General features: G+C 42.2%; 1 protein-coding gene across 4 annotated transcripts in view; it reads right to left on the bottom strand.

Moving 5' to 3' along the window:
* The window catches only part of GPBP1 (GC-rich promoter binding protein 1), an 88,112-nt gene extending 62,936 nt beyond the window's left edge, over nt 1-25,176 (bottom strand). For 2 of the 4 annotated variants that reach the window (XM_025387355.1, XM_025387356.1), the window contains exons 1-2: nt 24,914-25,176; nt 22,718-23,671 (exon numbers count right to left, since the gene is read on the bottom strand). The gene's annotated coding sequence lies outside the window, so the exon portion shown is untranslated. Of the gene's footprint in view, nt 1-22,702; nt 23,672-24,810 lie in introns of all 4 variants that reach the window. The other 2 variants (XM_025387354.1, XM_025387353.1) reach the window with 2 other exon arrangements.
* Nucleotides 25,177-25,547: the final 371 nt, after the last annotated feature.

The raw sequence follows: 25,547 nt of genomic DNA, 5'->3' as shown, positions 1-25,547 counted from the left end.
GGAATCCTTTTTTGTTTTAAAGATTGGCAAGTTTTAATTTATAAATATATTGCAAACAGTATGAACTCATTGGGATAAAATTTAATTTAAATCAACTCATTTATTGAACAACTATTAATAATATGAGCAATATGGCCTAAGCACTGGAAGATATGAGGCATAAGAGAGGGCAGTCCTGCCTCTAACAGCTTACAATCTAATAGCATTAACAAATATCTGTAATACAAGGCTGCTGCCTCAAATCCTCTTAGAAGTGTAGACACAAGCAATTTTTTCTCTGAAATATTTACCAAAAAGTGTTATCACTTCGAGTGTTCAAATGATAGATAAGCTTTTTTAAAAAAAAAATATGCTGCTGGGCATGGTGGCTCACGCCTGCAATCTCAGCACTTTGGGAGGCCGAGGAGGCTGATCACTGCAGGTCAGGAGTTCGAGACCAGCCTGGCCAACATGGTGAAACCCCATCTCTACTAAAAATATAAAAATTAGCCAAGCGTGGTGGCATGCGCCTATAATCCCAGCTATACTCAGGACACTGAGGCAGGTGAATCACTTCAACCTGGGAGGTGAAGGTTGCAGTGAGCCAAGATCAGGCCATTTGCACTCCAGCCTGGTGACAAGAGTGAAACTCCAACTCAAAAAACAAAAACAAAAACAACGCTGGAGCCAGGCCCAGTGGTTCACGCCCTTTGGGAGGCCAAGGCAGACCGACTGCTTAGGCCCAGAAGTTTGAGATCAGCCTGGTCAACATGGTGAAACCTCGCCTCTACAAAAACTAGCCAAGTGTAGTGGCATGCACCAGTAGTCCCAGCTACTAGGGAGGCTGAGGTGGCAAGATCACCTGAGCCTGGGAAGTCAAGGCTACAGTGAGCAATGATCGCTCCACTACACCCTAGTCTAAGCAACCAAGTGAGACTCCATCTCAAAAAAAAAAAAAAAAAGGCCAGATTATCTTACATGAAAAAAAAGGCAGAATTATAAAAGATTTAAGTAATTTGCCCCTAGGCTACAAGAGCCAATAAATGACAGAAACTAAGCAATGTGAACCCAGGTCCCCCTGCCTCAAAAGCCCACTCTTTCACTACAGTATCGCTAACTTTCCCACAGCAATTATTGAATGTTAACAAACGCATTCTCCTAAGACATGTTTTAGAAAGTAACCAAATAACCTGTCTTCAAGACCTGTTTAACAAGTTAATGAAATGTCTGCATTGCACTACAATATCCATGTGTTTTAATATAAAAAAGAATGTTTACTGTCAAGTAAAATAACCTTACAGCAAGCGGCTACCTTAGGTGTCGGCTACCCTAGGTGTTTCTTAAGCAATTTATATTAAAAAACACTGCTGAACTATGTAAAATCCTAGAGATGGCTTAGTCCAACATGAACAAAAACAAGGCTACATGACTACGGTATTATCAAAAAGAACTATCTGGCCAGATGCAGTGGTTCACGCCTGTAATCCCAGCACTTAGGAGTTCAAGAACAGCCTGGGTGACACAGTGAAACATCATCTCTACTAAAAATTTTTTTAAATTAGGAGATCGATTTGAGTAATAACTCCATCTCCCACGTGGCATGGGCAGCAATGCATCAATTAAAGTCTTTCTTTACTGGGAAAAAATTAGCTGCACATGGTAGCACACACTTGTAGTCCCAGTTTCTCAGGGGGCTGAGGCAGAAGGATCGCGAGCCTGAGCAACAGAACAAGGCCCTGACTCAAAAAAAGAGAGAAATACCTGACAATTACCTCATATGATACAGAATTTAACTTTTTAAAAAATAAGGTTCGGCCGGGCGTGGAGGCTCAAGCCTGTAATCCCAGCACTTTGGGAGGCCGAGACGGGCGGATCACGAGGTCAGGAGATCGAGACCATCCTGGCTAACACGGTGAAACCCCGTCTCTACTAAAAAATACAAAAAGCTAGCCGGGCGAGGTGGCGGGCGCCTGTAGTCCCAGCTACTCAGGAGGCTGAGGCAGGAGAATGGCGTAAACCCGGGAGGCGGAGCTTGCAGTGAGCTGAGATCTGGCCGCTGCACTGCAGCCCGGGCGACAGAGCTAGACTCCGTCTCAAAAAAAAAAAAAAAAAAAAAAAAAATAAGGTTCATGGCCAAGCGCAGTGGCTCATGCCTGTCATCCCAGCACTTTGGGAAGTCAAGGAGGGAAGATTACCCGAGATCAGGAGTTCGAGACCAGCCTGACCAAGATGGTGAAACCCCGTCTCTACTAAAAATACAAAACTTAGCCAGGAACGGTGGTGGCCACCTGTAATCCCAGCTACTCAGGAAGTTGAGAAGAATAGCCTGAGCCCAGGGGGTGGAGATTGCAGTGAGCCGAGATCACGCCACTGCACTCCAGTTGGGCAACAAGAGTGAGACTCTGTCTCAAAAACACAAAACAAAAAACAGGCTTCATACACTAGAATCAATAATTATCAAGGAGCTGCTAATGTACCATACCTTAAAATACAAAGGTAGGTTTTGTTATTTAAAGTTTTCAGGCCAGGAGCAGTGGCTCACGCCTGTAATCTCAGCACTTTGGGAGGCCGAGGTGGGCGAATCCCAAGGTCAGGAGTTCAAGGCCAGCCTGGCCAACTTGGTGAAACTCCGTCTCTACTAAAGATACAAAAAATTAGCCAGTCATGGTGGCGCATGCCTGTAATCCCAGCTACTCGGGAGGCTGAGGCAGGAGAATCACTTGAACCCAGGAGGCAGAGGTGGCAGTCAGCACAGATTGTGCCACTGCACTCCAGTCTGGGAGACAGTATGATACTCTGTCTTTAAAAAAAAAAACAAAACAAAACTTATTTACTCAAGACACAAACACTACAATGCTTTATATTTTAATTACGTAGAAAATGAAATTACCTTCTCAAGCACTAACATAGAAAGAACACTGAATTTATCAGTTTCTCCCTGCCTGCATCCATGCCTTGGCCAGCAGCATAACTCTTAAAACGAAAGAAAGAAAAGGAAGGAGAGGAAGAAAAGGGAAGGAAGTGGGGTGAGGGGGAGGCAAGGCAACAAAGTCACTTTAAGAATTTCAAGTAAGGGCTGGGAGCAGTGGTTCACTCCTGTAATCCCAGCACTTTGCGGTGGGTAGATCACTTGAAGTCAAGAGTTCCAAAAGAAAGAAAGAAAAAAAAAAATTGTTACAAATACATCTGGAACCACCAGGTCTAGTCGACCAAACACCACTTAATATATTCCAGGTACACCTAAATTCAAGTAGTATGGGGACAGTAGGAGGTCTTGAACAGCACACAGTAGTATGAGAAATCGGCACTTAATCCAGCAGGTAAGGGAAGTATTAAAAGCAAGTTTTAAAGTGACAATTACACGTCTGGAAGTATGCTTTCAGAAAATAAATCTCGTAGCAACGTGTAAAAGGAAGGGGAAGAGTCACCTTTCAATTCTTATCTCCTTCAGCCACCTTCCTTTCCAGGGCTAACCCAATACACCACATTACTGGTTTCCCCTGTATGCCTATGGCTGCTCCTCCTCAGTCTCATCAGGTTCCACCCATCCCTAATGTTCATATATCCCAATGTCTAGCCCTAGTTCTAATATTAGTAATATAAAACTGAAAGTTAAAAACTATAAAAAAATAGTCAGAAACTAAATACTATGACACTGCTGACTTTTGTTGTATCTACCAAACAGGAATATCACTAGTTTTACTTCACAGGAGTATGATTACATACAAGTATTTTGTATGTTAAAAGAACATAAATATTGTGGAATTGATATAGTATTCTGAAAGAACACAGAAAAGAACTGTACTAAGCGTACCCTGCCATTGTAAATGTACTCTTTGATTTTGTTTGAGAAATATTTATTGGAGTCCAAATCATGATTAATTCATATTAAATCCCACTTTATCATGAGATATAGTAAGATTTTTCCTGTTTAACAGATGCCTATTACCTAAAGAAACAAATAATTTTAAGCATAAAATTATTGCAACTGCAAAGCCAAACAATATATTCATAACTGGAAAAAAACAAAATGTGAAGCAAATGACATTTGGAGTACCAAAAAGTTAAATAATTACTAATAAACATTTATTTAGAGATAGTCTCACTCTGTCACCCAGGCTGCAACCTCCGCCTCCCAGGTTCAAGCAATTCTCCTGCCTCAGCCTCTCGAGTAGCTGGATTACAGGCATGTGCCACCATACCTGGTTAGTATTTTTAATAGAGACAAGGTTGTACCATGTTGGCCAGGCTGGTCTCGAACTCCTGACCTCAAGCAATCTGCCTGTCTCAGCCTCCCAAAGTGCTGAGAATACAGGCGTGACCACGGCCGGCCTAATAAATATTTATAAAGAACAACAGAAAACTAAGAAACTATGATAATCACTACCATAACAGAAATATAAAAATACTCAATTTACACAAGATACTGAACTTGTTTATTCTGTTCATTAGTACCCATTACAAATACAACAGGATTTCAAATTCATGATGGCATCGTGACTTCAAAGATCCTATTTAAAAGGCAAAAAAGAACAAAGGAGTTAAAGAACAATAAAGGAATAAAACTGTGATAATGAAAAGGCCATGAGCCACTTCATGAAATTTTTGGAATGACATAAATGCAAGCGTAATAACTGATAAAGCAAGACAACGAAAGCCAAGGCCTAGAAGACATGTGGAAGGTAGAATACAGTGGGAAGCTGATCTGCTCCCCAGAATGCTGAAATAATTTAGGATTACAAAACTGCAGATACAAAGGAGGGCAGAGCGGGAAATGGGACTGAAAAGAAGTAGCTGAAAAACCTGAATGCACAATTGTCTACATGAATATAAGCAAATACAATAACATAACGATGACACCGAAACAAAAAGGAAAGGTAGATTCTCTCAAACACAAATAAGGAGCTAATATGGGTTCTGGCACCAAAAGATATTTGGCTTTTCAGGGTCCTACAACATTGACAGCTGTTCAATAAGCACTGCTAACATACACATTAACTCTCAAACAACGTTTTATTGCCTCATTCTTAAATATGAACTAATAATCATCAAACATTTTAAGCAAAGTAGAAAGTGAAAGAGATCATTTAAAAAACTATCAACAAAAAGGAAACAAAGAATTTAAGAAATAACTAGCAAGATAAATGAATTTTTCAGAACCAAGGACAAACAACAACTTCTAGAAGGAAAACAATACCTGCCTGCAAATGAAGAAAAAAATGAGACATTAAGCAAAAAAATTTTTAAACCAAAAAAAACTGAAGCAGGCCGGGCGTGATGGCTCACGCCTGTAATCCCAGCACTTTGAGAGGCTGACATGGGTGGATCACCTGAGGTCAGGAGTTCTAGACCAGCCTGGCCAACATGGCAACCCCATCTCTACTAAAAATACAAAAACTTAGCTGGGCATGGTGGTGGGCGACTGTAATCCCAGTTACTTGGGAGGCTGAGGCAGGAGAATTGCTTAAACCAGGAGGTGGAGGTTGCAGTGAGCTGAGGTCATGCCACTGCACTCCAGCATGAGCGACAGAGCAAGACTCTGTCAAAAAAAAAAAAGCAGCAAAAGATTTTCTCTTACAATTCTGGGAAGCCTAGGGACTGCTTCAGGAGAGTTCCTGCTCTGAGCATGGAAATAAAGATTCTATAACAATTCTTCTCCTCAAATGGAGAAGGAGAATATGTAAGAAAGTCTTGTAAACTGTAAACTACTATATAAATTACTTTAAAAAAAAAAAAAAAACCGGCTAGGCGTGATGGCCAGGCAGGAGGATCACTTGAGGTCAGGAATTTAAGATCAGCCCGGGTAACATAGAGAAACCCCGTCTCTACTGAAATTCAAAACAGGCCAGACATGGTGGTTCACGCCTATATCCCAGCACTGTGGGAGGCTGAGGCAGGTGAATCACTTGAGGCCAGGAGTTCCAGACTAGCCTAGCCAACGTGGTGAAATCCCATCTCCACTAAAAATAAAAAAAATTAGCCAGGTGTGGTGGCGCACACCTGTAATCCCAGCTACTTGGGAAGCTGAGGCAGGAGAACTGGATGAACCCAGGAGGCAGAGGTTGCAGTGAGCCAATGTCGTGCCACTGCACTCCAGCATGGGCAACACAGCAAGATTCCGTCTCAAAAAAATATATAAAATAATAAAATAAAATTCAAAACAATTAGCCAAGCTTGGTGGCACATGCCTATGGTCCCAGCTACTTGCCGGGGTGGGGGGGGCGCTGAGGCAGGACAATGGCTTGAGCCCAGCAAGTCGAGGTTGCAGTGAGTCCTGATTGTTCCACTGTACCACTCCAGCCTGGGCAACAGAGCGAGACCTTGTCTCCAAAAATAAAAATAAATAAATAAAAAGATTATGACAATTGCATTTAAATCCTAGTTCTTCTAGCACCATGAAAGCAAATTTGTTCAGTGGTTATTTGCCATTTATAGCATCTGATGCTATACAACACAAAATAGGTGGAAAACAAAGGTGCACTAAGGTAATGCTTATCCTGAAAGTACCAAATGTGAAATCCACCAGACTAAATTTCTCTATTAATTTGATAACAAATTAATTTCATATCTGGTTACTTTGTGTTGAAACTCCACATCAGTAAAGAACAGTCAGAAGAAGTCTTGACTCTGAGGCCACACATGGTGGCTTACACCTGTAATCTCAACACTTTTGGGGAACTCAAGATGGGAGGATCACTTGAGGCCAGGAGTTCCAGACCAGCCTGGGCAAACAGAATCTAGTCCTTGGCTCTACAAAATATTAAGAAAATAAAAAAATAAATCTTGACTTTAAAAACTGAAAGTAACTAGGCAGAGATAGAAAACGCTGACAAAAAGTAACCATCATATAGAAGGAAAAGGAAATACTGAGAGACTATGTGCAGATATCATACTGACTTTTACATATCTTAACCACTGCAAAAAAAAAAAAATGTTTTTTTTTTGGAGATAGAGTTTCGCTCTGTCACTCAGGCTGGAGTGCACTGGCGCAATCTCAGCTCACTACAACCTCCACCTCTCCGGTTCAAGAGACTCTTCTGCCTCAGCTTCCCAAGTAGCTGGGACTACAGGTGCACGCCACCATACCCAGCTAATTTTTGTATTTTTAGTAGAGACGGGGTTTCACCACATTGGCCAGGAGGGTCACGAACTCCTGACCTCAGGTGATTCGCACGCCTCGGCCTCCCCAAGTGTTGGGATTACAGGTCCTCATGAGCCACTGTACCCAACCGAAAAACTTATTTTAATATTCCTTTCACAAATAAAAAACCTTTGGGCTTAAAAAGGTTGTCCCTAAGTCATCACAGCTAGCTCCTAATGAGCTTCAAATACAAGCAAAGACATCTTACTCCAATGTTTTTTCATCTACATTATGGTACAGAATTCAGTTTCAAAACTGTAACTTCGGTAACTACAACAAAATAGGCTTTACAATTTGCATGTTTCAGGCTAATCAACTTCCTAGAATTAGAAAGTAAATAATTAAACAAAATGTTAAGAATAAAATTTCTAGGTCAGACGTGGTACACTTTGGGAAGTCAAGGCAGAAAGACCATTTACGCCCAAGTTGGAGACCAGCCTGGGCAACACAGGAAGACCCCATCTCCACAAAATATACAGGCATGGTGGCATGTGCCTGTAGTCCCAGCTACTTAAGAGGCTGACATGGGAGGATCACTTGGGCCCGGGAGGTCAAAGCTGCAGTGATCTGTGATTGTGCCACTGCACTCTAGCCCGGGCAATAAACTCTGTCTCAAAAACAAAAAAGAACTCAATAGAAAAATCAGCAAAGGATATAAACAAAGTTCAAAGAAACTAATCTTATACATGGAAAATTTTTATTCTCATTGCAAAAAAAAAAAAAACAAAAAACAAAACCCCATCCTCAAAAACCTAAAACCAGAACTACCATATGATTCAGCAAGCCCACTGCTGGGGATGTATCCAAAAGAAAGGAAATCACTATATGGAAAATATATCTGTATTCGTATGTTTACTGCAGTAATATTCACAACAGCCAAGATACGGAATCAACCTTACTGTCAATCAATGGATGAATGGATATAGAAAACATGGTATGTACATGGCTATGGAATATTATTCAGCCATAAAAAAAGAACAAAATCCCGTCATTTGCAACAAGGATGGAACCGGAGGACAGTATGTTAAATGAAATAACAGAAAAATAAATACTGCCACATTCTCTTGTGTGGGAGGTTAAAATGAACTCACAGAGATAAAGGAGAATGATGGTTACTAGAGGCTGGGGAGTGGGAAGGTTGGGGAGATAAAGAGCGGATAGTTAGTGGGTACAAAAATTGGAGGAGTAAAATCCAGTATTTGGTAGCACAATAGGGCAACCACAACCACAGTTAACAATAATTATATATTTCAAAGTAACTAAAATGGAGTTGGAATGTTCCTAAGACAAAAAATTACAAATGCTTGAAGTGATATTCCCACTACCCTGATTTGATCATTACACACTGTATGTACCAAAATATCATGAGCTCCTTAAATAAGTGTAACTATTATGTATCCATAAGCAGAAATATATATTTTTTTTACACAAGGCAAAAATGCCCAAGAAAAAAGTCTGATACACCTCATTAACACTAGAAATTTACATTGGTACACCTATATGGAGAACAACTAGGCATTATCCCAAATTACACTCAGAAATTCACTTACAGGAATTTGCCTTATATTTACGAGAACTATTCACTAGTGCTACTCATAATAGCAAAAAAGAAACAAAAACAAGAAACAGCCTAATGTACATTAATAGAGGTCTAGTTATACTACCATGCAGCCAATAAAAAGAATGAGGTAACTTTACACATATTAACATGCAATAATGTTCTAAGTTCATTAAGTAAAAAAAGACTGCACAGCAGGGTAGACATGATGCTACTCCTTGTATTAGAGAGCAAAAGAATGTGGTTTTATACACATCTCTAAAATACATAAGAAACTAACAGCGGTTTCCCGAGAAGGGAACTGCTGAGAAACACAATTAAAGGGGTGACTTTCCTCTAAACCTCTTGTGGTACACACCTTTTGTAATTTATGTGCATAAATTCAAAACAATTTTAAATCTTTTTTAGTCTGACTCAATTTTACTGTTTCCTGAATAAACTTTTTTTAAAAAAAATCCTTAAACTCTTAATCCATTTTTTTTTTTTTTTCTGAAACTGAGTTAGGCTGAAGACCAATCATCCCAAGCACAGGAAACAAGTTCCAACAAATTAATTTCTTAAATGAGCCCAACCTATGAACCAGATAGCACTAACAAAGAATACTTTCCATATATATATATTTTTCGAGACAGGGTCTCAACTCTATTGCCCAGGCTTGAGTGCAGTGGCATGATCTTGGCTCACTGCAACCTCTACCTCCTGGGCTCAAGCGATCTTCCCACCTCAGTCCCCCAAATAGGTGGAACTACAGGTGCAAGCCACCATGCCCAGGTAGTTTTTCTATTTTTTTGTGGAGATGGGGTTTCACCATGTTGCCCAAGCTGGTCTCAAATTCCTGAACTCAAGTGATCTCCTACCTCGACCTCCCAAAATGCTGGATTACAGAGTGAGCCATGGCACTCGGCCCAGGCTGTTTCTTTTTGAGGCGGAGTTTCACCCTTGTCACCCAGGCTAGAGCACAATGGCTCGATCTCAGCTCACTGCAACCTCAGCCTCCCAGTTCAAGCAATTCTCCTGCCTCAGTCTCCTGAGTATCTGGGATTACAGGCACCCGTCACCAAGCCCAGCTAATTTTTGTATTTTTAGTCGAGACAGGGTTTCACCATGTTGGCCAGGCTGGTCTTGAACTCCTGACCTTAGGTGATCCACCCGCTTTAACCTCCCAAAGTGCTGGGATTACAGGCCATGAGACACCGTGCCTGGCCAGCAGTTTCTTTAGATTTCATCTCATTTAGTCCTCATCCCATCCCCAGAAGGCTGGTGTTACCTTCTTTTCAAAATAAGAAAAATAAGTGTTTATAGATAGATGAGAAGTCCATTTTAAAGTTCCCAAGGTCATAGTACTAGACAGTAGTAGCTGAATTAACCACTCTTGATACGCATACATACTATAAGTAACATAGAATACATCAAGCAGAGATCTTACCTAATACAAAACATTAGCCTTCACAATAGACATAAGTAACTCCTTTTTTTTTTTTTGAGACGGAGTTTCGCTCTTGTTGCCCAGACTGGAGTGCTATGGCATGATCTCAGCTCACCGCAACCTCTGCCTCCCGGGTTCAAGCGATTCTCCTGCCTCAGCCTCCTGAGTAGCTAGGCTTACAGGCATTCACCATCACGCTGGGCTAATTTTGTATTTTTAGCAGAGATGGAGCTTTCCCATGGTGGTCAAGCTGGTCTTGAACTCCCGACCTTAGGTGATCCACCTACCTCAACCTCCCGAAGTGCTGGGATTACAGGCGTGAGCCACCACGCCCAGCCAACTCCTAAATTTTAAGTTTTACTCAGGCACTGTCTTACGACTGCTATGTCAAAAAGTACAAAATACAGATCTTGATCACATAGACAAGTGAAAGATGAGCAGTTTGAGCTATCACTGCAATCTAGCGCTATCCCCAGACTACTGTCCTCTCAGCAAATTAAGTACTCGAAGTACTGAACAGGAAGAACCAAAGTGAAAACATTTTCATTCACTTTTCACCATTTCCATTTGTCCTTACAAAAGGAACTCATTTCAACCAGAGACACAAGAATAATTCATGTAAAAAATGTGAAACCACCAGTCAAGTTAAAAGAAAAAAATTAAGGAACCCTGCTCAGGTGAGTGCATTTTTCAAGTAGTTTTCAAGCCAGTGTTTCAGAAACAATTTCATCACTCTCCTGAGGATACTCACCTGTAACAGCCTCAAGTTTAGCATCCTTCTAAAAGCTTTAGTAAACAAGGTCCTTGCAAGGGATCTATAACATGCTTTTCTTACATAGAACGAAAACAAGATCACACAGGTAAACTTTGTAATGACAAAAATAATTTAAGTTCTGTGGATATTTATCTGCATTAGTTTCCTCCTCAAATAAAGACACTAAAAATGAACTATCATGGCCTGATTGCTGAAAATGAGAAGTCTTAAATTCTGCTGATAAATTTCAAAGCCACTCCTTAAAACCTAGATAGGCTGGTGTGGTGGCTCACGTCTGTAATCCCAGCACTTTGGGAGGCAGAGGGGGGTGGCTCGCGAGGTCAAGAGATTGAGACCATCCTGGCCAACACGGTGAAACCCCATCTCTACTAAAAATACAAAAATTAGCTGGGTGTGGTGGTGTGCGCCTGCTCAATCGCTTGAACCCAGGAGCCGGAGGATGCAGTGAGCCGAGATCACACTACTGCACTCCAGGCTGGTGACAGAGAGACACTCGGTCTCAAACAAATAAACCCCTAAAGATAAATGTATTTTGTTTCTTTGAACCTGAGAGCAAAAATAACCTAGGTTTCAAGCCTTCTGACTCAACAGTTCAAAATTGGGGAAATTTTTAAAGGCAAGGGTCATAGTAAACAAATCTTGATGAGATGAGGCAGTCCCTTCAAAAAGCTAAGAGCAAGGCTGGGCGCGGCGGCTCACACGTGTAATTTAAGCACTTTGGACAGCAGAAGCAGGCAGACCACTTGAGGTCTAGAGTTCGAGACCAGCCTGGCCAACATGGCGAAACCCACCTCTACTAAAAATACAAAAATTAGCTGAATTAGCTGGTCACGACAGCAAGTGCCTGTAATTCCAGCTACTTGGGAGGTTGAGGTACAAGAATCACTTGAACCAAGAAGGCAGAGGTTGCAGTAAGCCAAGGTCGTGCCATTGCACTCCAGCCTGGGTGACGAAGTGAGAATGCCACAAAAAAAAAAAAAAAAGAAAAGAAAAGAAAAAAAGAAAAAACAGCTAAGACCAGCCAGGCACAATGGCTCACACCTGTAACCCCAGCACTTGGGGAGGCCAAGGCGGGCAGATCACTTGAACCCCAGAGTTCGAGACCAGTCTAGGCAACATGGCAAAACCCTGTCTCTACCAAAAAAATACAAAAATTAGCCAGAGATGGGGTACGCACCTGTAGTCCCAGCTACTCGGAAGGCTGAAGCAGGAAGACTGCTTGAGCCCAGGAGGTCAAGGCTGCAGTGAGCTGTAATCACGGACCACACTCTAGCCTGGGTGACAGAGCAAGACCTTGTCTCAGGGGAAAAAAAAACGCTAATAGCAAATCCAAAGCCAGTCTTGAATCTAGTGGACAAAAATCTCATATAACAAATTATTTTAGCTTGAATAAATAGGTAGCTGGTGGAGCCATACTGAAATGAGAAATAGAGTATGAGGCTAGGAAGTAAGACTGCAGTTTGCCTTTTATTTTTTGAGACGGAGTCTCGCTCTGTTGCCCAGGTTGGAGTGCAGTGCCACAATCTTGGCTCACTACAACCTCCGCCTGCCGTGTTTAAGCGATTCTCATGCCTCAGCCTCCTGAGTAGCTGGGATTACAAGCACCTACCACCATGCCCGGCTAATTTCTGTATTTCTTTTAGTAGAGACAGAATTTTGCCATGCTGCCCAGGCTGGTCTCAAACTCCCAAGCCATCCACCTGTCTCAGCTTTCCAAAGTGCTTGGATTACAGGCATGTGCCTCCATGTCCAGCCTGAGTGTAGCTTTGAACGTTAAACTTGACATGTAGAGAAGTCAAGGTGGCAGTTAAGTTATAAGCCTAGAATACGGGGAGAAGATCTGAACTGGAAATTTAAACTTGGGATCATTTGCATAAATATACCTTTTAAAGCTATGATATCGTATCACAAATTACACAAATATTATCCCGAGAGTGGAATGCATGTGCTTCAACAATTTTTTTTTTTTTTTTTTTTTTGAGACACAGTCTCGCTCTGTGGCCCAGGCTGGAGCAGTGGTGCAATCTCAACTCACTGCAACGTCCACTTCCTGAGTTCATGCGACTCTCACACCTTAGCCTCCTGAGTAGCTGGGACTACAGGCATGCACAATCATGCCCGGCTAATTTTTGTACTTTTTGGTAGAGACGGGGTTTCACTATGTTGACCAGGCTGGTTTCAAACTCCTGACCTCAAGTGATCCAGCCGCCTCAGCCTCCCAAAGTGCTGAGATTACAGGCGTGAGCCACCGAGCCCAGCCTCAATAATTTTAAATGTCATATATACACATATGTATTACGTACACACAAATACATTATATGTACATAGATATATATATCTTTGTTGTGTGTATATATACGTGTATCTCATTTCTGCTTCTTCCGTCCCTTCAATGAATACTTACCTATGTCCTCCAATTCACAATCTCTCCCTCCTGGTTGATCATACGGTCTTCAACCACTACCACCTGAGACCTGCCACACCCCCATTGTCTATATTTTACAATTTCAAAGCATTTAGCATTCATTTTTTCACTTGACTTTAATAGCAACAACTCTGTGAGGCACTATTTTATACAACAAGAATTAAGTCAAAGACTATGTTGGTCAATATCACATAGCTATTATATAATGTAACAGATGGCACGAAACCATAATTCAAATTCAAGGACTCTTTTTATCCTGTATTCACAGAACTTCACAGCAAACTACATGGACAGAGGAATCTTACATTTTTGCCTTGTTCACTAGAAAATCCCAGCACCAATGATACCATAGGCATTCAAACATTTCCTGAGGCAAAGGAAATCTCCAGCACATAATTAGCACTCAAGAGAGAAGAGTCCCAAATCCACTGTTGAGATAATATATTATAGTATATAAGTTGATACTTTTACATCCTACTTTCTTATTTCCAGTATAAAAATGTTGTCATTTTCTAAGTATGCTCAAGTATGAATTAGATACCTAACATTTCAGGTCACTTAAAAGATTGATACACGAATTCAAGATGTCATTATTTTGCAACAGGTTTTACTTCACACACCCACAAAAACAATTTCCTTATTACTCTAAATTTCCTACAAAAGATTTTTAAAAATGTAAGACATCCAATGTTAAAGCAGAAAGAAAAATCAAATACTATTTTATTTATGGACTAGTATTCCATGGAATTAGCATAATACATACACACACACACACACGCACACATCTCCCTCTCAATGAGTCCAGAAATAGACACACATAATTTGATTTTCATCATAGAAATTTCAAGGTGATTCAATGGGAAACAAAATCTTTTCAACAAATGAAACTTGCACAACTGGACATTTATATGGAAAAAAAATGGGGGGTGGTCACCGTAGCTCTCGCCTGTAATCCCAATACTTCGGGAGGCCAATGCAGGAGGATCCCATGAGTCCAGGAATTTGAGACCAGTCTGGGCAACACAGTGCGACTCCGTTTCCACAAAAAAATTTAAAAATTAGCCAGGTGTGGTGGCACACACCTGTAGTCTCAACTACTCAGGAGGTTGAGGCAGGAGGATTGTTCCAGTCCAGGAAGTCAAGGTTGCAGGGAGCTGTAATTATGCCACTGCACTCCAGCCTGGGTGACAGAGCAAGATCCTGTGTACCCCACCCCCCAAAAATTGGACATTTTTTTATCACACCACATGCAAAAAATTCAAAATGAATCAAAGACCTAAAACGTTAAGAATGAAATTACAAAACTTCTACAAAATAGGAGAAAACCCTATGACCTTGGGTTAGGCAATGATTTCTTAGGACACAAAAGCACAAACCATGAAAGAAAAAAAAAAAAATTTTTTTTTTTTTTTTAAGAGGCAAGGTCCCGCTCTGTCACCCAGACCAGGGTACAATGCCGCAATCATAGCTCACTACAGCCTTGAACTCCTGGGCTCAAGGAAACCTGCCACCTCGGTCTCTCAAGTAGCTGAGGTATGCCACCATGCCCACTTGATTTACATTGTTTGGAGAATAAGCATCTTAGTATGTTGCCCAGGCTGGTCTTGAACTTCCAGCATAAAAGGATTCTCCAGTCTCAGCCTCCTAAAGTACTGAGACTAAAGGCATGAGCTACCAGGCATTTTATTTCAGTATTTAAAATTTTTGCTCTTCAGAAGACACTGTATTAAGAAAATGAAAACCACAGTCTGAGAGAAATTATTTGCAAAACATGGATCCAAAATACATAAAGAATTCTTACAATTCATTAAAACAACCCAATTTTTTTTTTTTTTTTTTTTTTTAAGACAAGGTTCACTCTCATTGCCCAGGCTGGAGTGTAATGGCTTCATCTCCACTCACTGCAACCTCTACCTCCTGGGCTCAAGCCTCCAGAGTAGCTGGGACTGCAGGGGGCATGCCACTGCGCCAGGCTTACTTTTATACTTTTTATAGTATATTACTTCTATGATTTTGGAAACACTTTTTGTAGTGCCACCATGTTGCCCAAGCTGGTCTCAAATCCCTGGGCTCAAGCGATTCACCCACCTTGGCCTCCCAAAGTGCTGGCATTACAGGCATGAGGACCGCGCTTCGGCCCCAGTTTTTGTTTAAACAGGCAAAATATTTGAACAGACACTTCACCAAAACACACGAAAAGATGCTATCATTATTAGGGAAATGCAAATTAAAGACACAATACTAATTCCAACTATACACAATGGTTAAAATTTAAAAAACATAACCAGCCGGGCGTAGTGGCTCATGCCTGTAATTTAAACACTTTGGGAGGCTGAGGTGGGCAGATCACCTGAGGTCAGGAGTCCCAGACCAGCCTGACCAATATGATGAAACTCCGTTTCTACTAAAAATACAAAAATTAGCCAGGCATGGTGGCATGTGCCTGTAACCTGAGCTACTCAGACGCTGAGACAGAAGAATCACTTGAACCCGGTAGGTGGAGGCTGCGGTGAGCCGAGATCGTGCCATTGCATTCCAGCCTGCGTAACAAGAGCAAAACTCTTGTCATTAAAAAAAAAAAAAAAAAAAGACCAAAGATGGTTGCCAAAACAAATTTTAAAGAGTGCTGGTGATAACAACATCCATTGCTAGTGGGAAGGCACACAATTCACATGACCCGGGCAGTTCTGCTAGAGATTTTCATATGAGAAATTAAAACTTAAGTCCACACACCCCGTATCAAAAATAAGAATTAAAAAGAAGAAGCCGGATGCGGTGGCTCATGCCTGTAATCCCAGCACTTTGGGAGGCCAAGGAGGGTGGATCACAAGGTCAGGGGTTCGAGACCAGCCTGGCCAACATGGTAAAACCTCATCTCTACTAAAAATACAAAAATCAGCTGGGTATGGTGCCGGGCACCTGTAATTCCACCTACTCGGGAGGCTGAGGCAGAAGAATCACTCGAACCTGGGAGTTGGAGGTTGCAGTGAGCCGAGATCGAGCCACTGCACCCCAGCCTGGGCAACCGTGTGAGACTCCATCTCACCAAAAAAAAAAAAAAAAAAAAAAAGGGCCAGACACAGAGGCTCATGGCTGTAATCCCAGCACTTTGGGAGGCTGAGGCAGGCAGACAGCTTCAGGTCAGGAGTTCAAGACCAGCCTGGCCAACATGGTAAAACCCCATCTCTACAAAAATACAAAACTTGGCCAGGCCTGATGGCAGTTGCCTCTAATCTCAGCTACTAGGGAGGCTGAGGCAGAAGAAGCGCTTGAACTTGGGAGGCAGAGGTTGCAGTGAGCCGATATCATGCCACTGCACTCCAGCCTGGGCAAGAGGGAGACTCCATTTCAAAAAATAAAATAATTAAAGGGAAGAAAATGGAAAGACCAAAAACACTGCACCCACCAAGCTGTGAACAAAAGAATAACTAAAGAACAAGAAACTAAATGACATATCTTGTACATAGAAAGATGCAGAAACTAGCAATTATTTGCAGGGTTATACAGCAAATCTGTTAACTATTCTGCTGGGTGGGACAGCTGACAAAATGGGAAAAGCAAGCAGGTAAAACTGAAATATAGGGTCACAACCACAAAACAGTTTACCAGTAACTATGAACATCTTGTTTTTCAACATTTCTGTTGAAGGTAATGGACCTACTTTCCAGAAAAATGCACTGAAATGCCCACAAAAGTATCAATTTCGGAGAATTCTCAGAAACCACCGTCTCGGCCTGGCATGGTGGCTCACATCTGTAATTCCAGCACTTTGGGAGGCCAAGGTGGGTGGATCACCTGAGGTCAGGATTTTGAAAAGAGATGTATTCCCTGGCCCCCCAACCCCCAACTTTTTATTTTTTTATTTTTTCTTTATGTTCCCTAGGCTGGTTTCAAAATCCTGGGCTCCAGCGAGCCTTGTGCCTCAGGCTCCCAAAGTGTTAGGATAACAAGCATGAGCTACCATGCCCTGCCCCCTCACCCCTTTTTTAAACAGTATTTTATATGTCAGAGGTTTTGTTTTTGTTTTTGTTTTTTTGAGATAGTCTTGTTCTGTCGCCCCGGGCTGGAGTGCAGTGGCGAGGAAAAACACCGAGGTGCCTGGCCTCTTTCCTTTAATTCTTATTCATTTAAGAGACAGGGTGTCACTCTGCCACCCAGGCTGGAGTGCAGTGGTGTAATCACGGCTCTTTGGCGTCTCGACCTCCTGGGCTCAAGCAGTCCTCCCGCCTCAGCCTCCCAAGTAGCTGGGACTACAGGCACATGTCACCATGCTTGGCTAATTTTTTTTATGTTTTGTAGAGAGAGTCTTGTTACGTTTCCCAGGCTAGTCTCGAACTCCTAGTCTCAAACGTTCCTCCTGCCTTGGCCTCCCAAACTGTTGGGATTACAGGCATGAGACACTGCGCCTTGCCCCCTTTAATTCTTAATTCAGTTTTCAAATTATACTTTAAAGCCATATTTAAATTTCTGTCGAGGTAGGTGGATCACCTGAGGTCAGGAGCCTTGCAGACCACACTAACCAACATGGGGAAACCCCATCTCCAATAAAAACACAAAAATTAGCTGGGCATGGTGGTGGGCACCTGTAATCCCAGCTACTTGAGAGGCTGAGGCAGGAGAATCGCTTGGACCCAGGAAGCGGAGATTGCAGTGAGCTGAGACTGCGCCATTGCATTCCAGCATGAGCGACAGAGCGAGATTGTCTCAAAAAAAAAAAAAAAACAAAATCTTTACATCTGTATTACACTTCACAATTTACAAAAACCCTCCGTACACATTTCCATCAGTTTAATGAAGAAACTATGGCCAAAAAAAGTTAGGTGAACATACAGTCACACAGGCATTTTTCTAGATATTCCATAACCTAAACCAAGTTCCCTTCCAGTCTCAGCCATGACCTTTTTTCTACATCACCACCTTACCTGGATCTAAACTGTTACCTAAACATTGATAGATCTAAATACTGTTATCTAAACATTTTTATGAAAAAAGAAACAAAAAAGATGGTTTGGTTAAACAAAGTTAAATAATCTGACCAGGTGCAGTGGCTCACGCCTATAATCCCAGCACTTCCCAAGGCTGAGGCAGGTGATCACCTGAGGTCAGGAGTTCGAGACCAGACTGGCCAACATGACGAAACCCCATCTCTACTAAAAATACAAAAAATTAGCTGGAGGTTGCGGTGGGGACCTGTAATCCCAGTTACTCGGGAGGCTGAGGCATAAGAATCACTTGAACCTGGGATGCGGATGTCACAGTGAGCGGAGATTGTGCCACTGCATTCCAGCCTGGGTGACAGCAAGACTCTCTCTCAAAAAAAAAGAAGTTAAATAATCTGGTCTGGTTTTAAGATCTATCCTCACTTGCTTATTTTACTTTCAGATTAGAAGTCCTCCTCAATTATCCCTTTCTTGAAACTCTCCCCATTTTTTTTTTCGTTCACTCTTCCTGTTCTTTCTCCATTACTCTTCTCCCTTACTCAATTTTAATGTATCAGCAGCTTCTGCCATAAAAATTCATGTAACTATTTTAATTCAAAAACAAAGACAAGGGGCTGGGCCCAGTGGCTCACACCCATAATCCTAGCACTTTGGGAGGGGGAGGCGAGCAGACATCTGAGGTCAGGAGTTCGAGAACAGTCTGACCAACATGGTGAAATCCTGTCTTCTAAAAATACAGTATCAGCCAGGCCTGGTGGCACATGCCTGTTATCCCAGCTACGCAGGAGGCTGAGGCAGGAGAATCGCTTGAACTGGGGAGGCAGAGGTTGCAGTGAGCCGAGTTCATGCCATTGCACTCCAGCCTGGGCAACAAGTACAAAACTCTGTCTCAAAAATACCCAAAAAACAAAAACAAAAGGAGACTAGGTAAAACAAAGCTATGCATTTAGCTCCATGCCTGTGGAAAGAGGTTACGGGTGAAAGAAAAATACAAGGTCAGGCACTTGTGGCTCACGCCTATAATCCCAGCACTTTGGGAGGCCAAGACAGGAGGAACCCTTGACCCCAGGAGTTCGAGGTTGCCTGAGCTACAATCCCGCCATTACACTCCAATCTGGGTGAGAGAGCAAGACCCTGTCTCACACACACACACACACAAAATTTAATTTTAGCTAACCAAAGATATCACCCAAATAGTTACTAGCAAATAGCAAAACAGTAGTATCTCTTAGTTTATTACCAAACTCCATTAGTAGTCTGTAATCGACATCAACCAGAGAGAAGCAGTACATGAAAAGAAAAACAAAAATATCAAAGATAATGTTCAAATAAATGAATTAGCAAAGTAAAATCCCCAAGAAAGCAGTGTAAGTATGGCATAGTGCTGAGTATGTGCTCTGGAGTCAGACTGCTTGAACATTTATTTGGTCAAGATTACAATTCTAACAAAGTAACTTTCTCCCAGTCTCAGCCTCCTTAAATCCTAATTTTCTCATCAGTACCACAGTGACTATAATAGTACTTTCCTTACGGGATTAAGAATTAACTAAAATATGCCACATAAATTACACAGCAAAACATATGACACCATCATCATCTATAAATATTAGCCACTATGATTATTATTCTTAGAACTACAGTTTACAAAGGGAGAAAAAAGGAAAATATAAAGAGTAGGAAAGAAAAGGAAAAATGGTGTAACTTCCGGGGAAAATCAGCAGTCCAGCAATAGTTCCAATTACCAACGGGTGGAATTACTTATTTCAATCTCCAGAAAATAAAATACTGAAAATATCTGTCAAAATGTTCAAGTAAATCTGTCCTTGAAGAACTGCTGTAAGCTAAGTTCACAAATGTTAGACTATTCACAGATTAAAGTTAATTGTTAAAAACTCTGATCTCTGGAGTAATCTTTATTCTGACACTACTGCTTAGGGGTAACAATACCAATAACGGCAATTTAGAAGAAAACAAGGCTGGACGCAGTGGTTCATGCCTGTAATTCCAGCAGGAGTTCAAGGCCAGCCTGACCAACATGGTGAAACCCTGTCCCTACTAAAAATACAAAAAATTAGCCGGGCGTGGTGGTGGGCGCCTGTAATCCAAGCTACTTGGGAGGCTGAGGAAGAATCGCTTGAACCCAGGAGCGGAGGTTGCAGAGAGCTGAGATTGTGCCACTGCACTCCACTGCACTCCAGCCTGGGCACACGACAGAGCAAGACTGTCTCAAAAAAAAAAAAAAGAAAAAAATAATCACGAATAAATATTATACAGTTTTCTAGGAATAATGATCGTCTGACTCCAGCTCAACTTCTTAATCATATTTAAGATGTATATTCTGGCCGGGCGCGGTGGCTCAAGCCTGTAATCCCAGCACTTTGGGAGGCCGAGACGGGCGGATCACGAGGTCAGGAGATCGAGACTAGCCTGGCTAACACGGTGAAACCCCGTCTCTACTAAAAAAATACAAAAAACTAGCCGGGCGAGGTGGCGGGCGCCTGTAGTCCCAGCTACTGGGGAGGCTGAGGCAGGAGAATGGCGTAGACCTGGGAGGCGGAGCTTGCAGTGAGCTGAGATCCGGCCACTGCACTTCCAGCCTGGGCGACAGAGCGAGACTCCGTCTCAAAAAAAAAAAAAAAAAAAAAAAAAAAAAGATGTATATTCTTAAGTAACTTGAGAAGTCACTGAATTGAGGAATGAACAAAATACAGGCTCTCCCAAGTGAAAAGGTGTGAAATGTTCTCACCAATTTTATAAATCAAGGTAGACAATTAGAACTACTACACACAGGTCTGACCGAAAACACATATAACATAATCTACTATGACAAAGGGAATTACTGAACTCTCTAACATCAATTTCAGGGAAAAAAAAAACTGTGTATTTTTTACTACCACTTTTGCTCCATGGGGACTAGCAGGATTCAACAGTTTAAGCAAAAAAAAAAAAAAAAATTCGTTCAAAATAAGCAACTGACAAGTTATTAGGTTAGGCCATTCTGGTAAAGGGTTCAAAAATTACAATTTCGGCCTGGCACATGGGCTCAGGCCTGTAATCCCAGCACTTTGGGAGGCCAAGGCACAAGGATCACCTGAGGTCAGGGGTTCGAGGCCAGCCTGACCAACATGGTGAAAACCCGTCTCTATTAAAACAAAAACAAAAACAAAAAATTAGTCGAGCCTGGTGGCGGGCTTCTAAATTGCCATTACTGATATTGTTATCCCTAAGCAGTAGTGTCAGAATAATCCCAGCTACTTGGGAGGCTGAGGCAGGAGAATCGCTTGAACCCGGGAGGCGGAGGCTGCGGTGAGCCAAGACCATGCCATTGCACTCCATCCTTGGCAACAAGAGCAAAACTCGGTCTCAAAAAAAAAAAAAAAAAAAATTACAGTCTTTCGTCTCAGAAAGACAATTGAAATAACCCTCTGAGTTATACTCATGTGTTCACTAATATTAATTGCCTAAAAATTAAATTTTGTCAGTAGTCAAAGAGGAAAAAAATTAAATTTTAGTGTATCTCTTTAAAAAACACTAAATGCCTGTGATTCACTGAAAAATTAAACATAGTAACTAATAGTAACTAAAAACACCATTTAATCCTGAAAAATACAAACATTAAAAGATAACTCTCCCATCTGTCAAAACAATTTCTATTATAGCAATTAATATTCACAACATTTTTTTTTAAAAAAAGCTTTATTTATAAACTTAGCCGAGCATAACATCAAGTGAAAAAAAATGTATACTCATATTTTCTTAAGTTACTTAAAGGTTCTTAATTCAGCTTGCTCAGTTCCTCTGAGCTGCTGATCCTGGTAATACCCTCCTTTTTTCAAAGTAAAGTTTTAATTAAGAAATAATCTGAAATACAAAACCATTTCAACAAAACTATTTCAAAAACTTAATTTCTATAACGGATTAATATGTTAGGAACAGTTATGCCTTAAAACAAGCTAGTTCATGAAATACATTAAAAACTACTACCTGTAATATAACCAAACTATGTAACCCCAAATGCAACACTAAACTGTAGTTCGAATGCAGTCTAAACTCACATTTGAAAAGTAAACTGGCTATCAAGGCACATGCATTTAGAATGCAAACTGGCTAAGAAGGCACGTGGTGAATTATTTGTTGCATTTTTTCCTACCTTTCTACCACTATGAATGAATCCTCAAAGCCTAAAGCAATACATACTGGCCAGACGAATTTAGCTTTTTACTTAAAAAGCACAAAAACCTGTAGCTTAGGACTGTTTGAATCTGAAAAATTCCTAAGCTTTAAAAAGGTTTTTTCTGAATTTCAGTTTACTCAGACAATGGTTAATAGCTGTTTTGAGACTGTCAAGGAAACTGAAACCAAGCACTATTACTGCAAGAAACTGAAAGGCTTCCAAGAATAACATAGGATAAACTCGACTCCCATTACAGTTTACAAATGAACATTTGATTTGCTCACCATAAAAGTACTTACAAATTCCAACAGGACTGCACAGGAAGGTGTTGGTTTTTTCTTTGTAATCTTTGTTTTCCAGTTTGTATTTTTATTTTGTATCCTCTGAAATAATATCGAAGTTCTTTGAAGATACTTAACCTATGACTATTTGACATAGAGTTACTTCAAGTCAGCTACCCATACTTCTGTTTTAAAGTTTTCATATGGCTATCTCCCGAATTAGCCAAGTTCTTTAGATTTAAGATCAAAGTCTTCTTTATTATTCCATGTACTTGCCACTGTTGTACTTGTCCACTCCAGATGAAATATCCAATTTACGAGCCAAAAAGCAAAAACAAAAAGAAAATTTCACATCTGAAGAGCATTCCTAAATATCAGCATATACAGAGACACACATAGCTATCTCAACACTACCATGCTGCCGGGAAACTGCAACATCTTAAATTTCTACGTAAATAAAAGATAAAAGGAAAAAAATTCGGTATTCTTTCAATATTTTCATTTAGAAAAAGTGTCCCATTGTAACACGAAAGAGCTGAAGTCAAAAATTCCTAAAACTTTCAATAAAGGTAAAAATAACCTGCCATGAAACTTCAGCAATACTCAGTCATTTGAAACTGCTGAAACTACTCAGTACACAAATCAACGTCTCTCAGTTTCGGCTGAACAACCCCAACAACGGGGTGGGGGAGGGGGAAGGCAAAAATTACCACCAGCTGAAATACTGTAACCAGTTATATAATCCGTTTGAACCAAAATACTGAAGAAATGCTGCCTGGGTCTCTTTTTAAGTAGCTTGCTGAATTGTTCACTACTATCAATTCACTTCATAGACGATTCTTGCCAATTTTAATAAACTTCTGGGGCAAAATTATCCAAAAACATTGTAAATCCAAAATGGCCACTTAAAATATCCGGGGCCTTCTACACAAAACCTAGAAGATGATCTTCGTATCTGAGTAATTCATTCACCTGTAAAAGTTATAAAAAAAAAAAAATTACATACTGAGTTTTGATTTTGAGCTAAAAAAATCAATCCCCAACTTAAAAAGTCAACCTCTGGAGAGAAAATCACTTCTGTATAACCTTACAGGAGCCTGGAAAATGGCTTTACCCAAGCAAGCACCCGATAAAAGTCTACTGAATGAAAAAGACATCGGAGTAGAGGGAGGTAAAAACGGTAGGTGACGGTATTATGGAGGGCAAGGGCAGATTTCACCTGGGAAGGGGTGCAGATCCAATATTGGGGAATTATATAAGCAAACCTTCTTATACTTCTTGAATACATTTGAAACTATGAAACTGTCACTTAATCTTACAAAAGATCTTCTCCAACCCTCTTCGATGTACCAAGGAAAACGAAGACAGGTGTGTTGCCACGGAGCATTAGCAAATGTAACTCAGAGAATAACAAATGTAAAGAAAAGGAGGCTCCCTCCAAATTAGAACGTCTACCAGAGGAGGCATATTCCCCCAGTAAGGCCAGAAAGGTGAACTAGAAGTAGGGCAAACCTGCTCCTTAAATTCTCCCGAGGAGACTTCCCCACTTCTGAGGGAGCAGAGGGCTAGAAGGTGTAGGTTTCCACTTCCTCGAATTAAGAAAACAGCTTTCTCCCAAAACTGAGGGGGTGGAAGGTACAGGGCCCTTTTCGTAAACCACAGGAAGAATGCTTCTCTCCCAAAAAAGCACATGTCCCCTCAGACCCCCCGAGACTCGGAGGAACAAAGTAGCCTTCGCCCCAGTCCACGGCAAGTGCCACGGACCTGGGAGAGGCGGGGAAAGCTGAGGCGCTGCTGAAGAAACCGCCGAAGGCCACAAATCGGCCTCGACTCCCTCAGCCCTGAGAGGGGTAGTGGTGCAAAAGCAGGCGGGCGTGTGCGAGAGGCCGGGGGAAGGCCGAGCACGGAAGGCGTCGGACCCGCTCCCAGCCTCCGCCAAACGGCAAACACCCCCCAACCAAGCTGCCGGGGCTAAACCACCCACCCCCTCCTCACAACCGCCACCTCCGCTCCACCCGGGCCGAGTCAATAGCTACAGGGGCCTATCCGCGCCTCCCTCCCCTCTCACTCCTTGCTCCCCGCCGCCCCTCCGTCCGCGGGCAGCCTCTCACCTCGCGCCGCCAACGCCGCTCCCGACCCCTCAAACCCCAACACGGACACGGGCACTCCCCTTCTCCCCCGGACTCGAGCGTGGAGCCTAGAGGACGGTGTTACCTTCTGCCCCACCAGAGGTGCCCCTGGCCTGGGGGTGTCGACGCGCCTGATCCCGGGAGAAGGTTTTCGGTACTTTGAATAATCCCCTTTTGCCGCTTTTCCCTCCCCCACAACCAGTCTCAGTCCCAAAATGGCGCCGACCCGATCCGCAATGTTCTGGGCCAAGTCTCGCGAGATCGTGGACAGTGGCGAGGCGGGGAAGGAACTAGAGGGGTTGAGAAGAGGGGAAGGCGGGGCGAGGAGAAGGAGGGAGAAAGGGTGTGGAAGAAACGGTGCGAACGAACCTACTGGGCGGGACACCAGGAAGAGCGCCTCCACCAGAGAACCTTCTGGCCCAAGCAACCGCTCACGCCGCGGTCAAAAAAGCTCCGCCCTCTACGTCGGGCGCCTGGAGGGAGGGGGAAGAAGGCGTGGCTAAACCTGGGGGCGGGGCTTTGAGGAGGCCCCGGAGCAGGGGCGCGCGGGGGGCGGTGGCTCCACGCGGTGACGTCAGGAGCAGCTGGAGTCGGGGATTACCCCCTGCTGCTGACGTGAGGACGGTGAACAATCGGGAACGTTCGGTGGAAGGGGGAATTCCCCGCCGCTCTGTGAGGCGCCCCTCCTCCCACACTCCCCCCCGCCCTGGGCTGCTTCG

Source organism: Theropithecus gelada, chromosome 6, assembly GCF_003255815.1.
Source record: "Theropithecus gelada isolate Dixy chromosome 6, Tgel_1.0, whole genome shotgun sequence".
NCBI lineage: Eukaryota > Metazoa > Chordata > Mammalia > Primates > Cercopithecidae > Theropithecus > Theropithecus gelada.
This window is presented reverse-complemented; position numbering and strand designations above follow the sequence as displayed.